The sequence below is a fragment of the Microtus oregoni genome, unplaced genomic scaffold (genome assembly GCF_018167655.1).
Source record: "Microtus oregoni isolate MIOR12 unplaced genomic scaffold, Mior012 000023F_ref0000262, whole genome shotgun sequence".
Classification (NCBI taxonomy): Eukaryota; Metazoa; Chordata; class Mammalia; order Rodentia; family Cricetidae; genus Microtus; species Microtus oregoni.
In genome coordinates, this window is record NW_024543082.1 from 84,371 (window position 1) to 110,474 (window position 26,104).

Here is a 26,104-nt window from a genome sequence, read left to right on the forward strand (position 1 = left end):
TTTGTCCACCTCTGCTTCCCCAGGGCCTATACTGTGCTGTACATTAACAAACATCCATGTGTCTAATGTGGAATGAGTAACCGAGAGAGAAACCGAGCCAGCCAGACTGCAGGCAGTACAGGGGACCAGAAGCTGAGCTCAGGAATGGAAAGACTCTGCCCAAAGTCCTTGCCTTGCATCCAAGAGCCATCCATCTTCCAAAGTCCCTTAACCTATTTGAACTTCAGCTTCCTCTTCAGGAGCTTCCTCCCGGCTTCACCAGCTGTGAGGGAGGGGTGTGGAACGCCATGTGCTGGTGTGGACTCCACCTAGAGTTCTGTGCTCAGCAGGGCCTGGCATCTCTGGGCAGGATGCAAAGGGATATCTTCATGTGGCTGATTCATGCATACCCATTTGTCTGTCAAGTAACTACCCAGCATCATCGGATGCACTGAACTCCTAGAGACTGGGGTCTGTACAGGAGGCAGGAGCACGCTGGCTGATTTAATTGGGGAATAATTAGTAAGCAATGCTAACCAACCCTTTATTAGTCATGGGTCTAATGAGCTGAAATGAAGCATGGTTGAAAAAAAATGCCATTAACTTGTACCATATTTACACCCATTTGATGGTTTGAAACACGCTGCTTTTAATTTATTGCAGCCATTAATTGTGTAGGGTGAGACAAAGAACCTGAATTTCTAAGTGTGCGAGCAGTAACCATAGCTGAAGGTAGCCCATTGGTTGGTTGTATTTTTAGAGCCAGCACAGTATTCTCAGCATAGTAAAATTTTCATGAAGTACAAGAGAGAAATAGCCCAGGCAAGAGTAATGAATGGGAACCCAGGACCCACTCTAGATAAGAAGTTTTTTTTTCTTTATTGTATTTTTTTTAAATATTAACTGTGATTCAAACAAAATCAGGAAGCCGAATCCTGTGAATTCTATGGTCTGGCTAACCAAGGAACCAGTACAAAACAGGACACCTGTTGTGAAATATTATTTTAAGATGTGTTACATTTGTTTATGCTGTGGAACATTTGTTTTGATGATACAAAGATGTGTTGCATTCTTTATGTTGCATTTGTTTAACTCTGTGAAGCTGTGTTACTTTGCCTGTCTATAACACCTAATTGGTCTAATAAAGAAAGAGATGAACAGCCAGTAGCTAGGCAGGAGAAAAGGCTGGTAGGCAGAGAGAAGAAATAGGTGGAGAAATCTGGGAATAAAAGATTGAGGAGCAGGAAAAAGAGGAGGACATCATGGGTCAACCACCCAGTTACACAGTAAGCCATGGAGTAAGAAGTAAAGGTATACAGGTGGTGTGGGAGGTCCTTCTGTCTATGTGTTGCTTTTATTGGTTAATGAATAAAGAGACTGCTTTGGACCTAAAGAAGAACAGAGCTTAGGTAGGCGGGGAAGATGGAACTGAATGCTGGAAGAAAGGAGGCAGAGTCAGAGAGAAGCCATGGAGCTGCCGGAGACAGATGCTGGGAACTTTAGTCGGTAAGCTACCGCCGTGTGGTGATACACAGATTAATAGAAATGGGCTAAATTAATATGTAAGAATTAGCCATAGTAATAAGAAGCTAGAGCTAATGGGCCAAGCAGTGATTTAACTAATACAGTTTCTGTGTGATTACTTTGGGGCTGAGTGGCCGGAAATTAACTAATAGCCCCTCCTCCAACATATAGGTATAGAGAAAGATAAAAGCCCAGAGGCAAAAGATAGACAGAATAATTTAAGAAAAGTTGACTAGAAATAAGCCAAGCCAAGGCCAGGCATTCATAAGAAAGAATAAGCCTCCATGTGTGTATTTGTTTGGGAACAGAGTGGCAGGCCCCCCAAAGAGCAAAGACCAAAGAGTAAGAAACAACCAACTACAAACACCATCTTAGGTTGAACTAAGGCATGCTCTGATACCTGCTTTGGGAATGTCTGGGGGAGGGTTGTGAATGACAGGCCCATGTCAACAACAGACACTGTCAGACAGTTGTCAAAACTTGTTGCAACAACAAGCCCATCTTTCATAATTCCTTGAAAAATTGACACTGGTACCCTTCAAATAGAGTGTGTGTATAGGTCCATTTCTCACCATTGTTAACCCAGGCAGAGTGTTGTGACCTCCTTGATTGATGGAGTGTAGAAGAAGTGATATTACGTGTGTCTTAGTTAGGGTTTCTATTGCTGTGAAGAGACACCGTGACCATGGCAACTCATTTAATGGTGCTGCTTACAGTACTATCGTCATGGCAGGAAGCGTGGCAGCACACATGCAGACATGGTGCTGGAGAGGTAGCCGAGAGTTCTATATCCAGATCAACAAGCAGCAAGAAGAGAGGACAACGCTGGGCATGGCTTGAGCTTCTGAAACTTCAAAGCTCATCCCCAGTGTTATACTTCCTCCCACAAGGCCACACCCTCTAATAGTGCCACTCCCTATGAACCTATGGGGGCCATTTTCATTGACCACCACACCATGCATGCCAAGACTAGCACAAACACTTCGTTTTCCTCTCTTGGGGTAGTTCCCCTTAGGACCCAGTCACCATTCTGTGGTGAAGCCTGGTCTAGCCCATGCAGAGCAAACTCACGGAAATGTCCTACATAGCTGGTCTGTCAATAAGCCACCTGAAGACCCTTCTGAGAGCCGACATGAGTTACTAGACATAAGCGAAGAAAACCCTTGCTACCTCTAGTACCCAGTCTTCATGCTTTCCCAGATGATGCCCCAGACACGGTGAAGCAGAGACAAACCACTTTGACTGAGGTGTGTTTAAATCCCCAGTCTACGAAGCAATAGTTGTTGTATGTACCCCCAATGGCTGTCTCCTGGGGTCGTTTCTAGGGCACTAGGAGAAGCTGGAGCAAGCACTTCATCAGGAACAGAGAAGGATGGAGCAGAGGTGTGCTCAGAGCAGTGTCAGGAAGCCCAGGGCACAAGGCACCTTCAGCAGCTCGCTTGTCCCCATGGTAGTCATCTTACGAGGACTTTTGCTCTTTCTGCTGGTGCGTTTTTAAGCTATGCTTCTTGATAGACATGAAACTGCCCTCCACTTGGTGGACAGATGAAGAGACTAAGACTCTGTGTGACCAGCTGGTGAGAGCCATACTGCAGCAGGCAGCAGAAGCCTAGACCAGTGCTCCCCACGTCCACAGTGCACCATCAGATCCTACCTACAGCACTTGATTCCGTGCCCTCCCTGATTGGTGGGACTCTCCAGATACAACTTATTTATGTTTTGTTCAAGGTCCCTGCAGCAAGCCAGGGACAACAATATCCAGTGACTGGGAACCTACCGGTACTGTGGGGCTCTCAGAACCATGGGGTTCTTTGGTTGGTCAGTGGGGCATCCATCATGATGACTGACACATCTCTATTACTCTTCATTGTAACCACAGGCATGCCCAGAGTCTACCCTTTCCCTATCTCACCTGCTACTTCCTGTGATATCCACACCAAAGTCACCACCCCCACATGCTCCAGTAGCCCTGCTGATGATGCTATTATAGTCTGTTACATGGACTCTCTATATAGTCAATTACATCTGCTCTAACACATCTCATATTTAACACTGGCGATCAATCAAGTCTTTAGCTGGGATGTTGTAAAGGAACCTCCCTGTGTCTCTCTCCATATTAGCAATAGCGAATAACAAAACAACAAACCAGAAACATACTACAAGTTCAACAACCAATGGGAGAATGTGTTGTCAGAGGAAAGAGAAGCTGTACCAGTGTGTTTGTCTGGGGTGGGGGAGGGACGAAGGGAGGGAGGACGAGTGGGCATTAAAGCTGAATAACTTTCCTTCCTGTTTCAGCTTCAAAAGTTGGGGGGGGGGTTCTTTAGGATTTCTTCACAGGACTACACTGGCAGTAGGCTCTCTGTCAGGACATCCTGCCAGGAAGTTGACATTTGGGACCCAGGTGACCAGGGCCAGGGCTTTAAGGCCGACTGAGCGTCTGCTGTGGTGAGTCGCCGCACTGGCTGGAGCTGTGTGCAGACTGAGCCAGGCCTTCGGAGATCACAGCATAACTAAGGAGTTGAACACAGACGAGGGATCCAGAGCTCACAGCTGTGCCTGGCAGGAGGCAGAAGGGCAGGAGACAATCTCCGCTTGGCCATACCTTCAGTTCAATGAGTGCTTGACGGTCTACCACGGGCTGTCACCGGCTAGGGCCAGAAGTGTCAGTCGGTCCTGACAGCAGCTTTCTCATACCTTGGAAATTTACAAACCTCGCTTTGGCTGTCTTTGCTTGTCTGGAAAGAGCAGGTGCCTGTGAGAACATTTAGTATTGTAGACAAATGGGCGTTCAGGAGCATTTTGGCCGAAACTGAATGTTATCCTTACTGGATCCTAACTTGATGGGGCCCCATTTCTCAGCAGTGTGAGAAATAGGTTACTAGAGTAGCAGGAAGCTGGGGAAATAGCTAGAACAACAAGAACTAAGCTTGTTGGACACACTGGAAAAAAATCTAACAAATGAGCTTCCAGAATTATAGGATGAATATGCCAAGGAGACCTGAATTCTATGGTATTATCTGTAGTGGCTGGGAGCGTTCGTTTACTCAGGGAGGGGTTAGTGATCATAGCTAATTTGTAAAGCAGAGTTTTCTTGCTGGCCTCTGTTAGTTCTTGGTGGCTCAAGTCACCAGACGGCTCCCTCTGAGGTGGCTTCTTTCTCCTCTGTGGTGAGCATCTGTCAGGGGAGCAAGATGACCCACAGTCAGAGAACGCACCCCTCAGGAAAAGGAAGGGCATTCGGTGGGACAGAGAAGTCAGGGTGGTGTGTTTGAGACCCGTGGCTGGGGAGTGGACTTTCAGCTGTGGCTTTGTCTCTGTTTCAGTTAACATGAGGGTCAGCCCCACTGGCCCTGTCCCCTTGACACCATCGCTGTTCTTGGCATCCGCTGCTTTCCTTTTGGCTTCCCTAGCTTCTACTGGTGCACTTTGCCCTAATTCCTTTAGTTTATCCTCCATTTTTTCTGTGCCCACCACATGCTACCGCTGCCCCACTCCTGACCACTCACATTTTCTCTCCCTAATGATGTTTTCCCACAGCTCTGATCAGCCCTCCTGTCCCCTGAGGCCAGCCCTCCTGTCCCCTGAGGCCAGTCCTCCTGTCCCCTGAGCACCCCAGGTGCTACGCTGAGTATCTTCGGCACAGTCCTTAAAGCCCAGCTGCTGGAGAGCCCTTACTAGACTCTGCTGAACCCCAAAGCCTCGGCCTACCTGAAGACAACTGAACAGGTATTCAGGGGCTCTTCAAAGCTGCCCTGGATGTGGAATATGCTTTCAAGACTGAGAACACAAAGTACCTCTGTATGTCCTGTGTGGATCCAAATAGCCAAATAGCCTCCTCTTCCTGTGAAAACAAATACACAGCCCTTCAAATGTTTTCTCTCTCTCTCTTTCTCTCTCTCTCTTTGTTTTTTTGAGACAGGTTTCTCTGTGTAGCCTTGGTTGTCCCGGAACTCCTCTGTAGACCAGGAGTTCCACCTGCCTCTGCCTCCCAAGTGCTGGGATTAATGCCATGCACCATGACTGCTGGCTCAAAAAGCCATTTTAAAAAAGATTTATTTATTTTTATGTTCATTGGTGTTTTGCCTGCAGGTATGCCCGTGAAATGGTGCCAGATTCCCTGGAACTGGAGTTATAGACAGTTTTTAGTTACCATGTGAGTGATGGGAATTGAACCCAGTTCTCTGGAAGAACAGCTATTGCTCTTAACCACTGAGCAATCTTTCCAGTCCTCAGATGCCATTCTTAACAATACTGCTGGGTTACTGGGCTGTTGTTTCCTGTGTTCTCTCTTCTTCCCACTTCTCTTTTCCCTCCTCCCCTCTTATCCTTCCTTATTTATTTTAATTTTTTGCAGGGGGGTAGGGAATGCTTCACTGTGTAGCTCAGGCTGTTCTTGGGCATGTTATCCTCTTGCCTTAGCCTCCTGAGTAGCCCTTTCTTTTCTCTAATAGGTTTGGACCCCGAGTCCTGAGGGCTGAATCAGTGACATAGCTCAGTCTTTCATGCCACATTCTTGTAGTGGCCCCTGCAAGGTGTGTCTTTATTCCTTAATAAAGGTAATTATCTCTGTGCCCCAATCCCACTCTGCTGCTTTATGGAAAGATGGCCATTTTCATTTGTATGCATGTAGCGTTCTGCTTGAATGTGTTCTGACAAAGCATGTTCGTTTGTGCACATGTACTTAATGCAAACCAAGTGTGCCTGACTTTTTAAGATACACGTGTTCACACACTCAGTCTCCCTGATCTCTCCCCTGAACTTGTCGTGACTTTCTGAGATGAGGCAGTTTTCTGACAGGAGAACAAATCTCCCATCCCTCTGTCCCACAACAGGAAGTTCCACAGAGATGCAGATGTGAAGAGACGCCTAGTTTCCCACAGATCTCAGGACCTTGATGCAGAACTGAGAGAGTTAGCCTTCTGGAGCCAGAGTACCAAGTCAGCTCGGAGGCATCTGGCAAGCAATTATGCCCAGCCCCGCCTTCTCCCAATTGGCCTTGATTTTACAGCCACTTATATATGGCTGTTCAAGATCCTAGTCATCTGGGAAAGCAAGCAACAACACATTCTCCACGCAGGGACTTGTACTAAGTCACATAGCGAAGCTGGGATAATGATGCAGAAACTAGTCATGCCAAGATCCCGTCGGAGGGTAGGTCTGTGATCTGCACTCGCCGCCCAATAGAAGGATGCCCATTCTGACACAGTGTCTAGAGTTTGCATTGTACAGATGAAGATAAACAGCTCTGCAGGGGATCCTGTCTGGAAGAGTGGCTCTGGGCAGGTGACCCCAAGCCCTTCTGGGGAGGAACAGACTGTCGCCTGGTCCCTGTCCCAGGCTATGATCTTTGTAGTGCCACCGGTGGGGCCTGGTGCTGAGGTGACATTAGGGTGTTTCCCAGTCCCTAGACCACACCTTGAAAGAACTGCATTCTCTTGCCTTCTCTGGGAGATTCTGGCTGGGGCATGTTCTTTGCAACTGTCTCCTACCCTGCAGCTTCAGGATCCAGCTGGGATCGCAGAGAAATCCAGAGGGAACAGTTACTGAGCTCCAACAAATGCATTATCTTTGTTCTCTCTATGTGGAACCAGATACGAGCTGTTTTTCTGTTTGTTTTGTTTTGTGAGTGATGTGCTGGGCAGAAGGGCAGTGTGTTAGGTCTGGTTCAGTGCTCTCATCTCATAAGACCAAAGCTGAGGTCAGATGGACCTGCTGGGGATGACTGAGCAAACAGAAGAGCATCCTGGGAGAATTGAGAGTCCCGAGTCCCAGGCGATTCTTCCACTGTGTCAACTGCAGCTGAGGGGTTGGTCCCCTGCAGGGCTGCTTGTCCTCAGCATATGGAAGACATCAGATGCTCTGCAGGAAAGCGGTGGCCTCCTGCCACGAGCTGGAATTATGAGCCTGGACTAGGGCTGACTGGAGCATCTTGCTCTGTGCCTTTGTCCTGGCTTTGCCGCCGGTTGGCTCTGTGACCTAGGACAGGTCCCTGCAGTCATGCCGCTTAGTTGCCAACGCTGGGAGAAAGAAACAGCAGCAGTAAGGCTAAGACCCCCGCCCCTCCCGTCCCTCCCGCCCCTCCCGCCCCTCCCGCCACCTCCCTACTCAGGATGGGTCTGCAGGGGAATTATCCCAGTAGAACAACCCCAAAGCTCCCTGTCCACCCTCCACCTTCACCAGCACTGGGTCATATGGACCATGCCTACAGAGACGGCCTGAGAAAACAAACCAGCAACAACAAAAAATGGGGAAGCACAGGAAAGTAAACCAGCAAAAGGAACAAGAAAAACCTTCAAGCCACATTCATTCAAAAATCATAAGGTATGTTCTCGGTTGTGTCAAAAATGATTTTTTTTTTTTAAGGGAACAGCTGGGCACTGAGGAGTAGGCCTGGAGTTCCAACTCCTCAGGAGGATTGCAAGTTGAAGATCAGACTGAGGAACTTTTTGAGACCCTGAGTCAAAATTTAAACAAAACAAGCAAAAGGGAACTGGAAGTACATTAGCAGACTGGAGATTCAACCCTTGCCTGCCCGGACTTCACACCCAAGACGAGAAAGAAAATGATTTAGGTTCCTAATAGTGCAAATTGTTTATACTCTCTTTCTCTTCCCCCTCTGCTTCCTTTTCTTTACATATATACACAATTTTTAAAGTGAGGATGGGAGGAAAGGAAGGAAGGAAGGAAGGAAGGAAGGAAAAGAAACCTTCCTAAGCCTAACCTGTTCGGTGGTTTTTTAAGCACTTTCCAAGCCTCTGCTCTCAGATTAAGTCTTAGAGCAGCCTCTGAACAGCTGCTGGATTGGACTGTTCACATAGGGAAACAGAGGCAACGGGATAGAGGGCTAAGGGAAGAGGCCAGTCGGGAACCAGGATCCTGGCTCCAGTGGCCAATGGCCTGCACCTCGGAGTCACATGGACAACAGCAACCAAAGACTATTGAGCAAGGAAGGCTAGACTCTGGCCTCAACCACAGAGAGGCTCCTGATGCCTCAGTGACTAGACATGGGGCTCAGGAAAGCAGGACTTGTCTCTTGAGTTCCCAAGTAAGAACTGAGTGGGGTCATTTGAGGGGTGTGGAGGGTGAGGGGAGGGGCCAGGAAGCAGATATCTCATTATAAGCCATCCCCCACTGAATAGCCCTAGCCTAGAAACCAGCAGTTTTCTCTGGTCCCGGATGTCTCTGCTACGGTTATATGCCACAGGCGTCAGAGGTCATCAGAGGTCACTGGCATTTCCAGCTGCCTTAGCACCCCTTCTAATTTCTCCCACCCACCCCTTGTCAGAAGCCTGGCAGCTCTCTGAAAAAGCACATAGACCTCATGGCTCTGGGTGAGGAGAGCTTGGGCAGGACCACATTCAGGGACCATTTATCTGCAGGTTAGTTGGACCAAAGAGATGTGAAACCTACAAAGACTCCAGAAGTTGCTTTTGGAGCAGCAGCGTCTCTCTGGTTCTCAGGCCCCACAGTGCCCTCTGTCTCGGTTGTCCCGAGGTGACTCATTGACTGCTTCTGCCAGTCCCCATGCCAAGGAGCAGCTGATCATTTCCCTAGTGTTCACTCTGGGAGGTCAAAGTGCTTCCCACCACAGGATCCTGGAGCCATAGTGTCCAGCTGTACCAGCGGTCAGTCCCTCCAACCATTTCCCAGAACTGAACTGTGACAAGATCTTATGCTTTGGGATTGTTTTGTGTGCAGACTAGACCCCCACAGCCAAGTGACACTGGCTGCATTCACTGCTGGGAATGCTGGTGGAGTACTCACTGTGTGTTAGACCAGGCTAGCTCAGGTCTGCATGTTATCGCATCGCTGGGTCACGAGGGTGCGGGCAAACAAGTTATGAAGTTTGTGCTCAAGCAAGGCAGTGCTGTCCATATGGCGTTCCACAAAGATAGCAAGGTAACAACATTTTCTAAAAAAGTTTGAAACCCTAGTCTAGATATTTGCATATGGCTCCTGTCTTAGTTAGGGTTACTATTGTTGTGAAGAGACACCATGACCACCGCAACTCTTATAAAGGAAACATTTAATTGTGGCGGTTCAGTCCATCATGGCAGGCATGGTGCTGGAGAAACAGCCGAGTGGCCTACATTTGCAGGCAACGGGAAGTCAACTGACTGTCACACTGAATGAAGCTTAAGACCTCAAAGCCCACCTCTACGGTGACACACTTCCTCCAACAAGGCCACACTTCCTAATAGTGCCACTGCCTTTGCAGGGAGTTTTCCTTCAAATCGCCACAGCCCCAAAAGACTGTTAAAAAATGAATAATGTTCTCCTCGCCTCCTCTCTCCTTTGTTGGGAACGATAGCACATGCAAAGATCTGTCTCCCAAACATGTTTCAGAAATGTGACTGCCACTCTGTTCAGGGCCACAGAAGAGGGACTGTTTCTAGGAGAAAGTAACTGCTTTATAGGACTGTGTCCAGGCAGGGCTGGGGTCACTGATTTTGGCTGTCCCTCTGTTTGTCCTTCTCACTCTCCCTGGTTTATGGTCAGGCCATGTGTGGCTTCTGGGAGTTCTAATCACACCTGATGCATGGGGAACTTAAGTGGCTACATTTAAGGCTTCCAATACTAATGGAGGACTCTCACCCTGCCTGAAGCCACATGATGGATGCATTCCTTGTGCCAGTGCATGCCAGCCAGCTGAAAACCCGATCGAGTTTAATTAAGCACATTCTTTACCAGCGGCAGTGCAGACTTCTGGTGTCAAGCAGAAGCATCCTTCTGGGCCTGTGCTTGTGTTTTGAGCTCATTCTTTCTTCCTTCTCCAGGAGATCTCAACATCTACTGTACCTCCAGAGAACCCCTGTGGTATGGAGCAGAACCTCTCCTGGGAGGTTTTCTCCCATTGGTCTGGGCCACACGTGTCTCCTTTTGTAATATTCTGCAAGTAGGTCTGATGTGCCTTGGAGAACTACTGACCTACACAGGCTGGGAGTTCTCTTCACTCCGGGTCTTCCGAGCATCAAGCAAATGTGACCCATTTGCTGGGCAGATCCAACTGGGGTATCTGATGGGCACACTGGGGTCGTAGCAAACACCCTGGGATGAGTTCTATATTCATCTCATCAGCTGCACTCAATCTTCTGCATCTGCTCTTTCTTCCAGAATATATCTCAAGTCTGCAAAGAAACTTCGGCCTTTTGTGAACAGTCTGTAGTCGTTGGATGAAGGAGGTCTTTGAATTCACAAGGTTTCTCTACTTTTTGATCGGGTGTAGCCATTGCTCCCATCCCATAGCAACCTGGTAAGAGCTGCTACTCTCCCTGCACAAACAGCATCTTCCCCTTTTTTTCTCTAGCAGGGCCAAGGCAGAGTCGGAAAACCTCACAACTTTGTACCACCAGAGACTCATGGATGACAGAAGGGAATACACATGGCATAATGTAAGGCAGGATGTGGTATACCCACAGTAGAACAGCTCATGGCCGCAGCCTGCAAATCCTGCCTTCTCTCAGCTCCCTTCTGCGACCTCATAGCGAGCCCTCTTTTGGACCTTGAGGCCTGAAGTCTCTACCCAGAAAATCTGGAGCACTGTTCTTGCTCAGTTCTGCTGTTTGTCAGAGCATCCCTCTCTCCCTCAGATAGCTGGCGGTGGGGATGGCATCGCCAATCGGGACCCTAGGGCAACTGGCTTACTGGCTGCAACACTGCACCCAAATCAAACTAGGGAATGGTGTCCTTACCTTCATTGCCATGTAGATATTTTCCCCCAACTGAAACATTTCGTGCAGAATGTAAGAAGGCACCTACATCTCGGGAGCTAATGACAGTAGAGGACTCAGAAAGTTCTAGATTTACAAGGCCCCTTCTGAAGCTTATAAGCAATAAAAAATTCCCAGGGAAGAAGAGATTCTTCTGTCTGCAAATTTGTCAGGGGTATGCACAAATGCAGCTTTCAACAACCATCATACAGGCTGGGGTAGGCTTTTTAGTGACGTAGCTCCTTTGAGATAGCCCTTGTTCTGGTTTATTTTCTGTCACGGCAATGAGCATTGAGAACAAAAGCAACTTAAGGGAGAAAATGGTTTGTATAAACTCATACTTCCAGTGGGTCCACAGTCCGTCACTGAAGGAAGGCAAGCAGAAACCACGGAGAACTGCTGCTTACTGGCTTGCTTCTCCCACTTGCTCTCTGCTGCCTTTTACATACAGCTCAGACTGACCTTTGTAGGGAATGGTGCCGCCCACAGTGGGCTGGGTCCTCCGACAACAATCATTGATCTAAAGAATTCCTCATAGATATGACCAAAGGCCAATTTGGTTGATGTAATTCTGGATGTGTCAAGTTAACAATTAAAACTCACCAGGATGCCCAGTGCTCATGTAAGAAAGCCCAGTAAGCTCATTGGTTCATCAAACTACACTTGAGTTGAATTATTTCTCTGATCTGTAGTCAGTGCCTAAGGTAGAGAGATGTTCGTTTGTTGCTCTCCGGGAATAGCATAGCACAATAATGACCCCCCATGCACACCCAGCCTGTGTTACTGCCACTACCATTCCTTCCTCTCTCATCATCACCTGTAGCTACGAGGATCCTGGCCAGTCATTGCCCACCATTCATCTTCCCCATGTTGCTGGGTCTGATGCTCATACCCTAGAATTTGAAAACTTAGCATTTTGCAAATTGTCTGCTCTCAGCATTTGCTTGCTTTTTTAGAATCTACCAAGTATGACCCTCATCGATATTTGGCTTCTGTGAATTATCTGTTAATATTTGCTGTCAGTATTAAAGCAGAGGAATTCAATGAAGGACCTTGTATTTTTATGTGACTGACTAGAAAATACTGGTTCGCTGAGCTGAACGCATTTTCTCAATGTTGACACATCTCTCTATCAAATATTCAAGAGCACACTCACTAATATGTTCCCTGGAATGCCTCTGGGAAGGTCTGTAAGTATCTGGAAGCTGTCAAGCTCACAGTGGCAAACCCAGTTTTCCAAAAATCCCAAGGCTCCAGTTTTTTTTTTTAATTGGCAGCAAATCCTGTCAGCTGATTTCCTTGAACTGAAAAGATTCATTTCTAGGAAAATGTCTGCCCAGACCCAGGTCTGAATAACCAGAGCTTGCCTGGCAATTGTGTCTTTCAAATAAAAACATATTTTCTGAAGAAAAAAAGTGAATGGCACAGCTTACTCCTTTTTCTACACAGACACACACACAGGTAACTTTTCTCTCTTTGAGATAGTCACAATACTTCATACGTGGCAAAAAGCAGTGTGGGGATAATTGGGACACACCAGATAATATATATATATATATATATATATATATATATATATATATATATATATATATATAGGCATGGTGGTACAGGCTTTTAATCCCAGCAGAGGAGGGAGGGAGGCAGAGGCAGGTGGGTCTCTGTATGTTCGAGGCCAGCCTGGTCTACAAGAGCTAGTTCCAGGACAGGCACCAAAGCTAGAAGAGAAACCTTGTCTTGAAAAACAAAAACAAACAAACATTGCTTCTGTGCCATTGCTCTAACATCAGCATAGAGAGCAAAGGCAGGCGACAACTTTGCTCCATTATGACAATTGCTGTAACTTCATGGATTCCTTGACTCCATTGTCCTCCTCGGGACCCTGGCATCCACAGTACCTTCTTTGAGAATTGATGACCTAATCCAAAGTCTCCTCCCTTCCCGTCTGCAAGGGCAGTCTAGACCAGAAGGCAGCTTGGAAAGTGGGGTCTGCTCCTTTTCCTTAGCAGGCGCTTCTGTGAACACTGAGTTCCAAAGGGAAGTAGCAGGGCCCAGTGCTAGCTGTGGGGTAAACTTTTAGCATCACCAAGTCAGCCATGCATCATGGGGAGGCTCCTGGTGGGAGGTGTTCACCAGCCGCCCCAGGGCCCATGAGCGCGAATCCGGTGTGCTTTGCCTGTGAGCCATTTCCAGCGCTAACTTCATTTCCACCGTGTGACTAATGCTAGTGTCCTCTAAGGAGACCATTGGCTGAGAGCAATGTCCACGGCTGCCTGCAGTAGCAGCACCGGTAGCTGGTGGGGGAAGCGTGATCTGGTTTTGCCGCCGGGGGAATGGCATGGTGAGAGGCCGGATGTTTTGGTGAGTTACAGAGTGAAACAACCTCACTGCTCTGTGGGTTCGGAGACTTTTGGGGCTCGCTCTGAGAGAAAGTAGGAATCGACAGAAAGCTGCACAGCAGGAGTGGAGAGCCTGCCCATGGGGTCCAGCACAGCTAGCTGTAGGGCGTATGTGTTGGTCAGACGTCTATCCACCTCACACAGGTGACACTGGGTTCCCTTCTCACATCTTAGTTGGAGAGCTTCCTAAAAATGAGGTCTGCTGTCCAGTGTATCTTTGTTCTGGTGATAATGATTCCCGAGGGAGTGGGTAGGAAGATTTTCAGATCTGTCTCTATTAGCTGAAGATTAGTTTACCCCACTTTATGAGCAAGAAAGATGACTCCCAGAAAGGGTACTTGACTTGCCATGACCACAGGACCTGGGCTAAGACCTAAGACTTGGCTCACAGGTCGAAGCTCTTCCCATTTGGGGTTGGTGCAAATGCCAGCTGTTGTGGCAATCTTAAAACGACTCATTGAACCTGGGACACTTGCTTTTCTTAGCTCATTGGCTAATCTGGCAAGGCATTCTCATAAACACAAATAAAGCGTGCCAACACTGGGCGTGGTTCCAGGACTTGAATCCCATGGCAGTCACCGAGCTTTTGTGTCTGGCTGCTCCATCGCATGCCATTAAAAACTATAAATGCACAGGGCGTGGGGTGTACGCCTGTGATCCCAGCACTTGGGGAGGCTAAAGCAGACGGGTCTGAGAGTTTGGGGCCAGCCTAGGCTACAAAGAGAGGTGGTGGCTGAAAGACTGGTGAGTTTGGGGATAGCCTGGGTTACATAGTGAGACTCTGTCTTACAACAGCAAACCAGAAAAAAAAAAACAATAAAAAACTCCAAAGCCGAAAGCATAATGTTGTTCACTTTTATTTCCCCTGGGTTGTCCTGGTCTAGAAAGGAAAGCACTGACCTGGAAGACGGTTGAGCAGGGCTTTGGTTCCTGGCTGTTTAGTATCTGGTTGACTCGCTGCCTTGTCATTACCTCTGTGTGCCGTGGTTTCCTTATGTAACACGAATATATTATCCGCCATTTATCACAACCCAGCTTCACAGAGCATTAAAGAACATAATTGTTATAAGTACACCTTTGCTCTGTGAACGTCTTTGAGGAAATTGGGGGTGGGGCAGCCACATGCCTAGGTTATTAGCCATGCTTGCAGTGTTAAATGGGGTCACGTTTTCACCTATAAAGTAGACCAGGCCTTTCAGCTAAGCACTGCCCTTCTTAACTGAACCCCAGAAATGTGGACCCACTGACAGGCCCAATGACAGCAGCAGGAGATGCCACAAGTTATACTGGATTTGTTTCTTTTCTGGTAGTTTGGGGGTGCGTGTGGGGCTGTTATGTGATATCTGTGTGGCTGGTGCAAGGATTCACAATTTCTTAGCTCTGGACTCTGGTACCATTCTAGGCTGGGAGCTTCTGACCACACCCCACAGTGCCAGGGTGCATGGCCCTGCCTGGCACAGAGGTCAGATGCACACTTCAGGGTCCTGCAAAGAAGGAAGTGGAGTCACTGACATTAGAGCATGGCCCCCAGATGTTGTAGAAGGCCGTTTATTTGTTCCCGGCTGCTCAGACAGGAACTGCATTAATTAAATCACTGCTTGGCCCATTAGCTCTTGCTTCTTATTGGCTAACTCTTAAATTTTAATTTAACCCATTTCTAGTAATCTGTTTATGGCCACGTGGCTGTGGCTTACAGGGTAAATTTCCCTCTGTCAGCAGTGGGACTACATGGCTTCTCTCTGTCTCCGCCTCCCTTCTCCCAGCATTCAGTTTAGTGTCTGTTCCTGCTCCCCCCCTCCCCTGTGGGTTCAGGAGATTAGACTCATGTTCTCATGCTTGCAAGGCAAACACTTTACCAACTGACCCATCTTCCTGGCCCCTATCTGCCTCTTTTCCCTGTTGGTTGTTTTGTTGTTATTGCTTAGTTTTTGAGTGCTACTCACTAGGTCAGCCTAGCCAAGAACTTCCTATCTAGGCTAGGCTTCCCTCAAACTCCTTGTGACTCTGCCTTAGCCTTTCAAGTGCTAGGATTATAGACATGAGACACCACACCTGGCTCTTTAATTATCTTTACATTAGGAGACTTTAAAGATACCAGCATCTTAGCATGTGATGAAAAATTTCTGTTCAAATATGTATAAAGGCAGTTAAGCATAGTGCTTGGCTCACAGATCAATTTTAGCTATGGTATCAATATTGGTTACTAGAGATTTCTTAGTTCCCGAAGTACAGGTGCAGGGAGTGGTCCTAAAATGTACCATAAACTGAGCTGAGGAGTAGCTCTGTCAATCATGGGGCTTCTGAAGGAAAGTCTCCTAAGTTGGGCATTTCTGGGGGTAGGCACAACAAAGCTGCACGGTCAGCAGCTTTTTGATCTCTTACAGTGTGATTCGTGGCATTCTTTCTAGTGGGGTTCAGGAAGAGGGGTACTGTCAAGTGTCTTGCACCTGCTACTACTCTGTTGTGCTGTCCCAACCACAAGTTGGCTTTCCTTTAAGTCCCCCCTTGAAAGAAGGGTGGGTTTTCCAGGTTGGGGGTCAGGGAGGTTAGGGTTGGGCCGGAACCTCCTGTTTCCTCCAGAGGGAACTTGGGAGAAGGGTACTAGGTTCCCTCACTCGAGTATTGTTGGGCCCTACTTTCTCCATTCCTCACCTTCCCTCAGGCTCTCAGAGATGTAGAGATATGCAGTTGAATTTTACTTGACACAATAATTATACAGACTTGTGAGGTAGAGCACGGCACTTCAACAGGTACTCAATGTGTGACGACCAGCTCAGGTAGCCAGCCTAGCGCCTTACACTGTTACCCTGGCATCCATAGTAAGTCTCTTGAATGAATCATGCTTTGTCCGGGTCTAAGTAGGTGGTAAATGGGCGTCCTCCATCAGATGACGTCAGAGTGTAGGATGATTGGGGAGGGTGCTGATGTCATCATGGTTGGGAAGAAGAGGGGCAAAAGATCTTCGTGAAAGCAGGAAGTCTTCCAGGTGGCATGCTGGGATGCTCACTCCGCTCTCATTTCCTGCATGTCCCCAGGCCGAGAGGCAAATGAAATGAAGACATTTCTATGGGTGCTTTATTGCCTTTTCAGTGATGCCAGGACCGGGTTTAAGCTGGAGTTGTGAAGATTCTCAGCCCTCGCAGTGTTTTCGCTTAGTCATGTCATTACGAGGACAATTAAGGAAATACTACTCTACCCAATACGCCTATACAACGCTTATGTTTGGAAAGGATTTTGTACCAGTTTTAAGGATTAGTAAGACCCAGTGGAGTCGGTGTGTGGGCTGTGCTATATCTGACGATATTAGCAGTTTAGATCATTCCACTGAAGGCCAGCTGCGGCCTAGAGGCTTGGTCATAGGAAGATTTGGCTCCACATCCTGCTCACTCATGTAATCCAACATGTGATTTAATGGTGTTAAAGCAGGTCATACAGCAGGGAAGCATGTGCCACACCAAATGCATTTTAGTGAAGGAAACAGGGAGGGAAGAGAGACAGAAAAACAAAGGAGGGAAAGCATGAGGGAGGGAGAAGGATACTCTAGAGAATTTTTTTAGAATTATTATTGTTATCATTTTGTTTTGCTTTGCTTTTTAGTACAGGGTCTCTCTGTGTAACAGTTCTGGCTGTCCTGGAACTCACTCTGTAGACCAGGCTGGCCCCAAACTCATAGAGATCCACCTGCCTCTGCCTCCTGAGCACTGGGGTTAAAGGCGTGCGCCACCACCATTTTACTAGAATTATTTTTTATGAGATTTAATCAGTTGTACACTGTCTACTACAGAGTGCCTCAGCCCATGGGTTGTGACTCCTTTGGGGGTTGAATGACCTTTTCACAGGGGTCACTTAAGACCATCTGAAATATCAGATATTTGCATTATGATTAATAACAGCAGCAAAATTACAGTTATGAGGTAGCAATGAAAATAATTTTATGGTTGTGGGGTCACCACAACATGAGGAACTGTATTAAAGGGTTCACGGTGTTAGGAAGGTTGAGAACCACTGGTTTAGTATTTTCTGTTTCTCTCCCTCTCGCTTGCTCGCTCGCTCTCTTGTTTGTTTTTTTAAGACAGGATTTCTCTGTATAACAGCCCTAGCTGTCCTGGAACTAGCTCTATGCTGAGATTAAAGGTGTGCGCCACCACTACCCAGCTCTAGTATTTTATGAAGATAAGAGTCTGGAAAATAAGATTTTAAAAGTTCTTCCCTAAAACAAGTTCCCTTTCTAAATGTCTCAGAAACGCTAGCTTCGGCTTCCCCTTCCAGCTGTCAGGTGGCCTGCTACTTTATTGGCCCACGTTCTAGTCCCATGAGTCCCAACTCAAGTTCTCAAGGGAAAGTTTTCATTGAGTTATTTGCTCTCAGTGGTTTGACTCTTTTCTCCCCTGTGTCTAAAGGGAAAAGAAAAGATGACAAGCTAACGTTCTGTTTTCCCACAAAACCATGGACACCACATTCTTTAAACTCAGTAAGGTGGCGTGGTTGGAGCAAGCACGGGTGTGAACGTGACATTTCTGCAGCCCTGGAGAGATGTGAAAGGATTTATTCTTGATGAGAAGCAGCGAGGGGCAGGGGCAGAACCGACATGACCCCTCATCTCGTTCACTAGAAGAGAATGCTTTTTCAAGGGCGCTGGCAAATGGGCTCGTTGGGGCAAACTGAAAAGCAGGGTCAGAATCGAGGGCATTTCACCTGGAGGAAGATTTGAGAGGATAAGAGAGCTGTCACTGGCACCTGAGGGCTGCCCTGGGGAAAGACTAGATTCATTCTGGATATCACAAGAAGAAGAACTGCGTCAAAGGGTGGGTGTGAATTTAGCAAAAAAAAAAAAAAATAATAATAATAAAAAAAATAAATGTTCCTCGCGCGCATCCGTCTAGGAACAATGATGTCAGCTCTCCATTGGCGGCTTGTTTTAACTGAGACAACACGTCTATTTGGCAAGCACCCTGGAGGAGGAATGACTGAATGAATGAAAGCCAACTTTGAGCTCCACACTTCTGGCCTTCCTAAACTGTATTGCCAATGCTGCCCCCATAAACACAAGAACAGGACTCTTTAAAAGCAAGGTGTTAGGCCAGAAGATGTCTCAGAGGGCTGTGAGATGACCTAGAGATTTAGGATTTGGTCAGAGCCTTGCCAAGGGCCTAGGAAGAGCGGTCCTAGGCCAGGAAGACACAAGCTTCCCCAACTTCATTGCTCAGAGCTCGGCATCTTGAACACTTAACTCAAATCCGTCAGAACACATTAGCTTGTGGCTGTCATCCCTTTGATCCTCTTCTGGTCCTGAAGGTAGGAGTGGGGCTAGAGTGTTGTGGGGCAGAGGTGGCTCAGTCCCTGCCCCTGGACACTGGGCACTGTAGCCTGGTTATGAGTAAAGTAACCTACGGCAGCAATGGAATGGGTACATACTCTTTAGGACTGTCTGGGATACAGGGATGCTTCACAGGGGAACTGACGTGTGAGCTGTATATGCCAAATGATGGGACAGGTTTCTGAATGAGAGAAACGAGGTAAGCGTGTCAATCCTATCATGATTTTCTCTCCCTGAGGAAGTGTTGGACTCTGGAGCATTCATTTCTTTCTGATAACCCAGATAGACGCTCTTCACCCTAAAAGACACACGTATCTGTCCCCACTCCACTTGAGTGAGGAAACGAACTCATGTGGGTAGAGACCAGCTGTGGAGAAAAGGTGAGGCAAGGACACCTCAGAGATGACTGTAGACAGACGTCAAGTTGACTCATCAGGGAACCGGAAGACAGGTTCAGTAGGCACTGTGCAGAGATGAAGACAAGTGCACATGCTCCTCAGGGCGTCACAGTGCAGGGTGGCTGTGCACGCTTAGGGTGAGCTGGACAGGAGGTGCATGCCAGAAGCACAAAGAAGTCCTAATCTTCTGTGGCTGTTTCCCTCTCTCTCTTCCTCCTTCCCTGTTTCCCTTCTCTCTCCTTCCCTTCCTCCCTTTCTCCTCCCCCCTCTCCCTTTCTCTCTTTCTCTCTATGAGACCGTAGATGTGAGACCTCTTTCCCAAATTCAAGACAGTAGCTGGTCAGGTTGGTTTTTTAGAGGCAGAGCACACGGCCTTTCCAGCAGTTCCCTGGGCTCACCTTTGCCTTCATGGGAACCACGCTGCTCCTTACAGGGAGCTGTGTTTAACCCCTGTAGATTTGGGGCCCCTTCCTCGTCTTCTTTAATTTACATTTTTTTCTCAGACATGTATGCAAATGATCCAGATAACTTGGAAAGAACAATTTTTGCTCTTACTTTCACAAGCCTATACATATCTAATGCAAATGAGACTGTTCCTATTAAGTGATAACGGGGTAATTCCCAGGCCCCGCTTCAAATAGCATCTCTTTAAAATTTCATGTTGGCAATAAGAAGAGCCTCAACATGCAGTGCAATGATACTTCTAAAGAGGCATCTCTAACTTTTTATGTTAATGGGCTTGAGAACCCACGACGAGTATAGAAGTCACGTGCATTACCAGGCATGATGCCAGAAAGAGACCAAAGCAGGCGAAGAACAAGCATCCTGAGAGCTTGGTCCAGCCTCTCACTTAATCCGAAGGAAGGGCAAAACCTAGAGGGTGTTTGTAGTACTTGGTGATCGTCACTGGTTCTGGCTGAAGACTTAGAGAGCTCTTGGAGGTGATAACATGGTAGCTTGACAGGAGAATCACTTAGGAGGAAAGAAAGCTGGTGTCGACAAAGAGGGTGCTGTAAGGAGGCAGTGGCACTCAAAGCACACCGCCTACATCCCTGTGGCCGTCACCAAGCCCAGGCCAGCTGGGCTTGCATGGCATCCAGGCAGAAACCTACACCATGTGGTTGATGGGTAAGTACCTGTCTTAGTCACAGTTTCTATTGCTGTGAAGAGACATCATGACAAAGAACAATTTGGGGAGAAAGAGTTTATTTCAGAAAACAGTTCCATAGCACAATCCATCACTTACAGAAGTTCAGGGAGGAACTCAAGCAAGAGAGGAACTGATACAGAGGCCATTGGGGAGTACTGCTTACTGACTTGTTCCCCATGGCTTGCTCAGCCTGCTTACTTATAGAACCCAGGACCACCAGCCTAGAGATGGCACCACTGATACTGGGTTGAACCCTCCCCCATCAAACATTAATTAAGAAAATGCCCCACAGGGAAATCTTCTGGATCCTTTTCCCAAATGGCATTAACTGTGTGAATTTGACACGAGACTAGTCAGTACAGTATCTCAGTTCCCAATTCAGAATTTTAAGTTTCCCAGTAGAATCGAACCACCGAGCATACCCAATCCCATGGGCTGGCTCTCTGAGAGCTGGTCGAAGCTTTAAGGAAATCTTTTACATTGAATAATCTTCCTGGAATCATAAGACCTGAGATAACTAGTTCCAGCCACTCATACCTCTGCCTGTGAAGGAAGCAACTAGTTCAAGAACAGCCTATAAAATGCTATCCTCAACTGACTATCGTTCTTCCTCACGCTACCTTCTTGGAACATCTCCCTGACTGTTATACTTGCACTTAAATCATTGTCAAAATATAGTGTAAGATAGTGCATCTATCAGTACTATAGATAGTTCAGTAGCGGAAATGAAGACCCGCACGTGGGGCAAGTTGGGCGTATTTGGGGAACCTGCGTGCTCCACAATGGCCAGGGACTTAGCAGTCCAGTTGGATGTGAGATTAGGGGAGTCCTACCACAGTTCTGGACAAAAATCAGACAACTGTTGTGCAGACAGTGGGGAAGAACAGGGCAAGGTGGATGATGGAGACACTCTTCCTTCTCTGGACCAGCCCTCTGGTAAACCGTGCTCTTCCTTCTGTGGAACAGCCCATTGGTACACAGTGAAGTGGTGTTGCTCTCATTGTTAATAAAACTAGGCAGGAAGAGGTTAGGTGGGAGAGACAGACTGAGAGGATGCTGGGAAGAAGAAGGTCAGATGCACACAGCAGGGGCGGGCGGTGGAGGAGGGGGTCACCAGTGAGACACAGAGAAAGCAGGAGATAAACACGCCATGCTGAAAAAAGGTTCTGCCATGTGGTGGCATGTAGATAAGAGATAGGGGTTAATTTAAGATGCAAGGACTAGATAGTGATAAGTCTAAGCTATTGGCTGAACATTTATAATTTATAATACGTCTCTGTGTAGTAATTTGGGAGCCGGCTGGTAGGAGAGAACTGACTGGCAGGACAGAAAAACTCCGCCTACATCTTCTTAAGTCTTCAAATTTCTGATTCTCAGACTTAGGGTCACAGGGTTCATGTTCTGTTTTTAGCCTGTCATTCTGAACACATGGGTGTTCTGTGTGCACGCAATAGAAAGTCTTCTCTCCTTATTGAGTTAGAATTCCTTTAGACTGATACTTGCCCCAGTCATCCATGCCTTCCTCCCACACCTTCCACCCTCAATCTAACCACAAGCCATATTGGTTTGTCATGTAAAAACAACTGCATGTATCTGAAAAAAATTATGCTAAGAGCCTGGAGACACTAGACAAGAGATCAGTCTTGTCAGTTTGCCCCTGCAGGTGATATTCTGGTGCCAGCTAATGTGACCTGCTTCTGGGCTCAGGAGAGAGAGAGGGGAGTTGACAGATCAGTGAGCGCTTCAGCTGTGACCTGTGAACAGATTTGTCTGTGTGCCAAGTCTGATGAGGGACTGCTGAATGTGCAGTAACGCTCTCAGAGGCTGTCTGGAAGACTTAGCTGACTCCAGGTGGGCAGTGGGCCACTCTTTCTCTCCACAGTCCATCTGGACTGTTCTCTTACCGCGCATAGGGTGGAAGACCTTGAGGTTCTGGCTTCTGGCCCCCGTTAATTTGTAGCAAGCCTGCAGCCTCATCCTTGTTCAGTCTTCTGCTTCATGCTTTGAGGCTCATTCCTGCTCTTTCCTGCTAGCTGCTTCTGGCAGGCACAGGCATACTGGCTGGGCCTTCTTCCCCGGTGTGTCTCAGCTCTATTTGGTTGCCTATTCTCAGTCTTTATCTTGACTAGAGCTGACTCCTCGGACAGAAGGACATGTTGCATGTGTTGGGTACAGACACAGAGAATAGCGGATCACACAAGAAGGAAGTGTTTGGTGTTTGCCATAAAAGGAAGGCTATGACACCACCCACAAATAAATACACCACATTAATTAAGGGCTTCAAAATGACAGGCAGAAGTCAGAGTCTTGTCCAGGTTTTGGCGTTGGTGTTAGGGTATGCACATGCTGGAGAAGATGATGAAGATGGGAAATGGAAGGCATGTCTGGGAGAAAGAGAAACTGGATGAAAAGGACAGGTAGTGGTGGTACATGTCTTTAATCCCAGCACTCAGGAGACAGAGGCAGGAGGATCTCTGAGTTAGAAGCCATTCTCATCTATAGAGTGAGTTCCAGGACAGCCAGGGCTACACAGAGAACCCCTGTTGAGACAGACAAATGAGATAGATAGATGATAGATAGATAGATAGACAGATGATAGATAGATGATAGATAGATAAATAGATAGATAGATAGATGATAGATAGATAGATAGATAGATAGATAGATAGATAGATAGATAGATAGAAGGACATAGAGGATTTGGTAGGTAAAGATAGGGACTGAGCTTGAGGACATGAGCAGAAAGATGAAGAAGCTATGCAGGTCCTCATAACTGTGCAGAGGTCAGAGTATCAGGGACTCCTTGAATCTTTGTGCCCTCCTCTGCTCTGCTCTGGTTCTGAGTTCATGAGACTTTCTTGACCAAAGGTCATTTGCCATTGTGCCTACAAAGAGATGAACTGGAGTGATCGGGCATTGGGATTTTGTCGTCTCTTGCTGCTCTTAGAATGTTACCATCACATTAATGAAGATTCTGGAGGAACATGGAGAAGCCTACTACAGATGCAGGGTATGCTGGCTAGACTTATGTTAACTTGACACAAAATACAGTCGTCTGAGGGGTGGGACCTCAGTTCAGAAAGTGATTCCATAATATCAGGTTGTGGCTCGATCTGGAGGGCATTTTCTTCCTTCCTTCCCTCTTTTCTTCCTTTCTTTTCTTTTTCCTTCCTTCCTTCCTTCCTTCCTTCCTGCCTGCCTGCCTTCATTTATTTATTTATTTTTCAAGATAGGATTTTTCTAGATAGCTGTCTTGGAGCTCATTCTGTAGACCAGGCTGGACTTGAACTCATAGAGATCCATCTGCCTCTGCCTCCCAAGTGCTGGTATTAAAGGCATGTGCCACCACCACCAATGTAGGCCATTTTCTTAAATAGTGATTGTTGTAGGAGGGCCCAGTCCATTGTAGGATTCTATAAGGAAACAGGCTGAGCAAGCCATGAGGAGCAAGCCAGTAAGCAGCACTCCCCTGTGACCTCTGCATCAGTTCCTGCCTCCAGGTTCTTTCCCTGTTTACATTCCTGCCCTGGCTTCCTTCAGTGATGAACTACAGTGGAAATGTAAGCCCAATAACCCTTTCCTCCCCAACTTGTTTCTTCATCACAGTGTTTCCTGGAAGCAATAGAAACCCTGACTAAGACACAGGGGAAGCCCTGACAGATCAGTCAGGCCTGGCCCGGATTAGCAGATCAGCCCAGATGAGCCCAGCCCAGTTGTTTGAATTGCCAGTTCAAAGAAGGGTGAGTTACAGAGATGTCTATGGTAAACTTCCAATCTTTGGGTGGTTTGTGACACCAAGAACTCCAACTGTTTCAGGAATAAACTCAGACCCAAGGAACCCAGAGTTAGCCATCTTTGGGTGCAGGGACTACTTGGATGAAGAAATGATTGTGACCAGAGCGCAGTCTGTAAAATATGGCCACATTTTCACATCCCCCCCAAGAGATATAATCTTTAAACAACCAAGCAAAGCAAAATAAGCAAAAGCCTATATTTGAGAATGGCCATGGGACTTACTTTGGCCAAATGAACAGAAGGACATGTCAGAGAGGCAGAGGTCTGAAAACTGCTTCCCTTCTGGGTATTTCTGCTTGCTGCCTTTGGAAGTCACATTGCTTTATAAAAACAAATAATAAATATGCAAAATAAACAAGTAAGTACCTAGAAATAGGTAATCTATGTTTAGAGAGGTCCCTGACTTTTTTTAAAAAAAGATTTATTTCGCTGGGCGATGGTGGCGCATGCCTTTAATCCCAGCACTCGGGAGGCAGAGGCAGGTGGATCTCTGTGAGTTCGAGACCAGCCTGGTCTACAGAGCTAGTTCCAGGACAGGCTCCAAAGCTACAGAAAACCCTGTCTCGAAAAAGCAAAAAAAAAAAAAAAAAAAAAAAAAAAGATTTATACAGTGTTCTGTCTGTATGTTTGTCTAAACGTCAGAAGAGGGCACCACATCTCATTACAGATGGTTGTGAGCCACCATGTGGTTGCTGGGAACTGAACTCTTAACCTCCGAGCCATCTCTCCAGCCCAAGGGCTCTGACCTTTTAATGGACTTTGGACAGGTCATCCTAGAGTAGCTGGTCCTGGCAACCTCCACCCTCCATTGACTGTAGACCCAAGCCCTGGCTTAGCTGAGATCAGCCAAGGTTGTCTCAGGATCTGGAGAACTCCTCTGAGACCAGTCTATATTGGTGTATTGTGAATCTCAAAATCAAAGGAAAGTGAGAAAAATGGCAATCTTTTTGTTGTTGTTTGTTTGTTTTGTTTTCTGTTTTTTGGGGAGTTTGATAAGGTCTTGCTGTGTATTCCTAGCTAACCTAGAATTTACTATGTTGATCAGGCTGGCCTCAGACTCATAGAGACCCCCTGCCCCCGCCTTATCCACCTTAGTTCAAGGATTAAAGGCATGACCCATAAAGCTATTAAGTCACTCAGTTTTGCAAAAATGATCTGAGGGCTCTGTGGGTCTCTTCAGGGACACCGTGGCTGGGCTGTGTGCTGAGTGGAAGATGAGGGGATGAACACAACCCAAAGATGTCCTTGTTCCCCCAGGGTAGTCCTTTTGGTCTACCTTGTCATAAAATCTTGTCTGGACCTCATCTGGAAGCCAAAAACATTGAATATACATATGTACTCATGGATAGTCACCATCATGCTCGGGTTTGAGGGTTTCCTTTTTCTTAATTTTATTTTTTCATCTTCTTTCTCTTCTTCTCTCTCTCTTTCTTTCTTAATTGAAAATAGATTCCTCTCTCAAACGATAATCCCCACCACAGTTTCCCCTCCATCTACTCCTTTCAGCTCCCTCCTACGTCCCTCTCCCCTGGATCCCCTTTCCCTTCATTTCCTTTTCAGAAAAGAGCAGACCTCCAGAGACAATAAGACGAAAGACAATACAATAAGACAAGATAAAGATTGAGGCTGGACAGGGCAGAATCCAGTAGGAGGAAAAGAGTCTCAAGAGTAGGCAAAAGAGTTAGAGAAACTCTTGTTCCCACTGTTAGATCTGGAGATTTCTTAAAGGGATCTACTTCTTCTCCATGTGGATACCTCCCAGGATCTACCATCATTACAGTCTTTAAACAAGTTTTTCAGGGCCCAGACAATTTGTTCTGTCTTTGAAA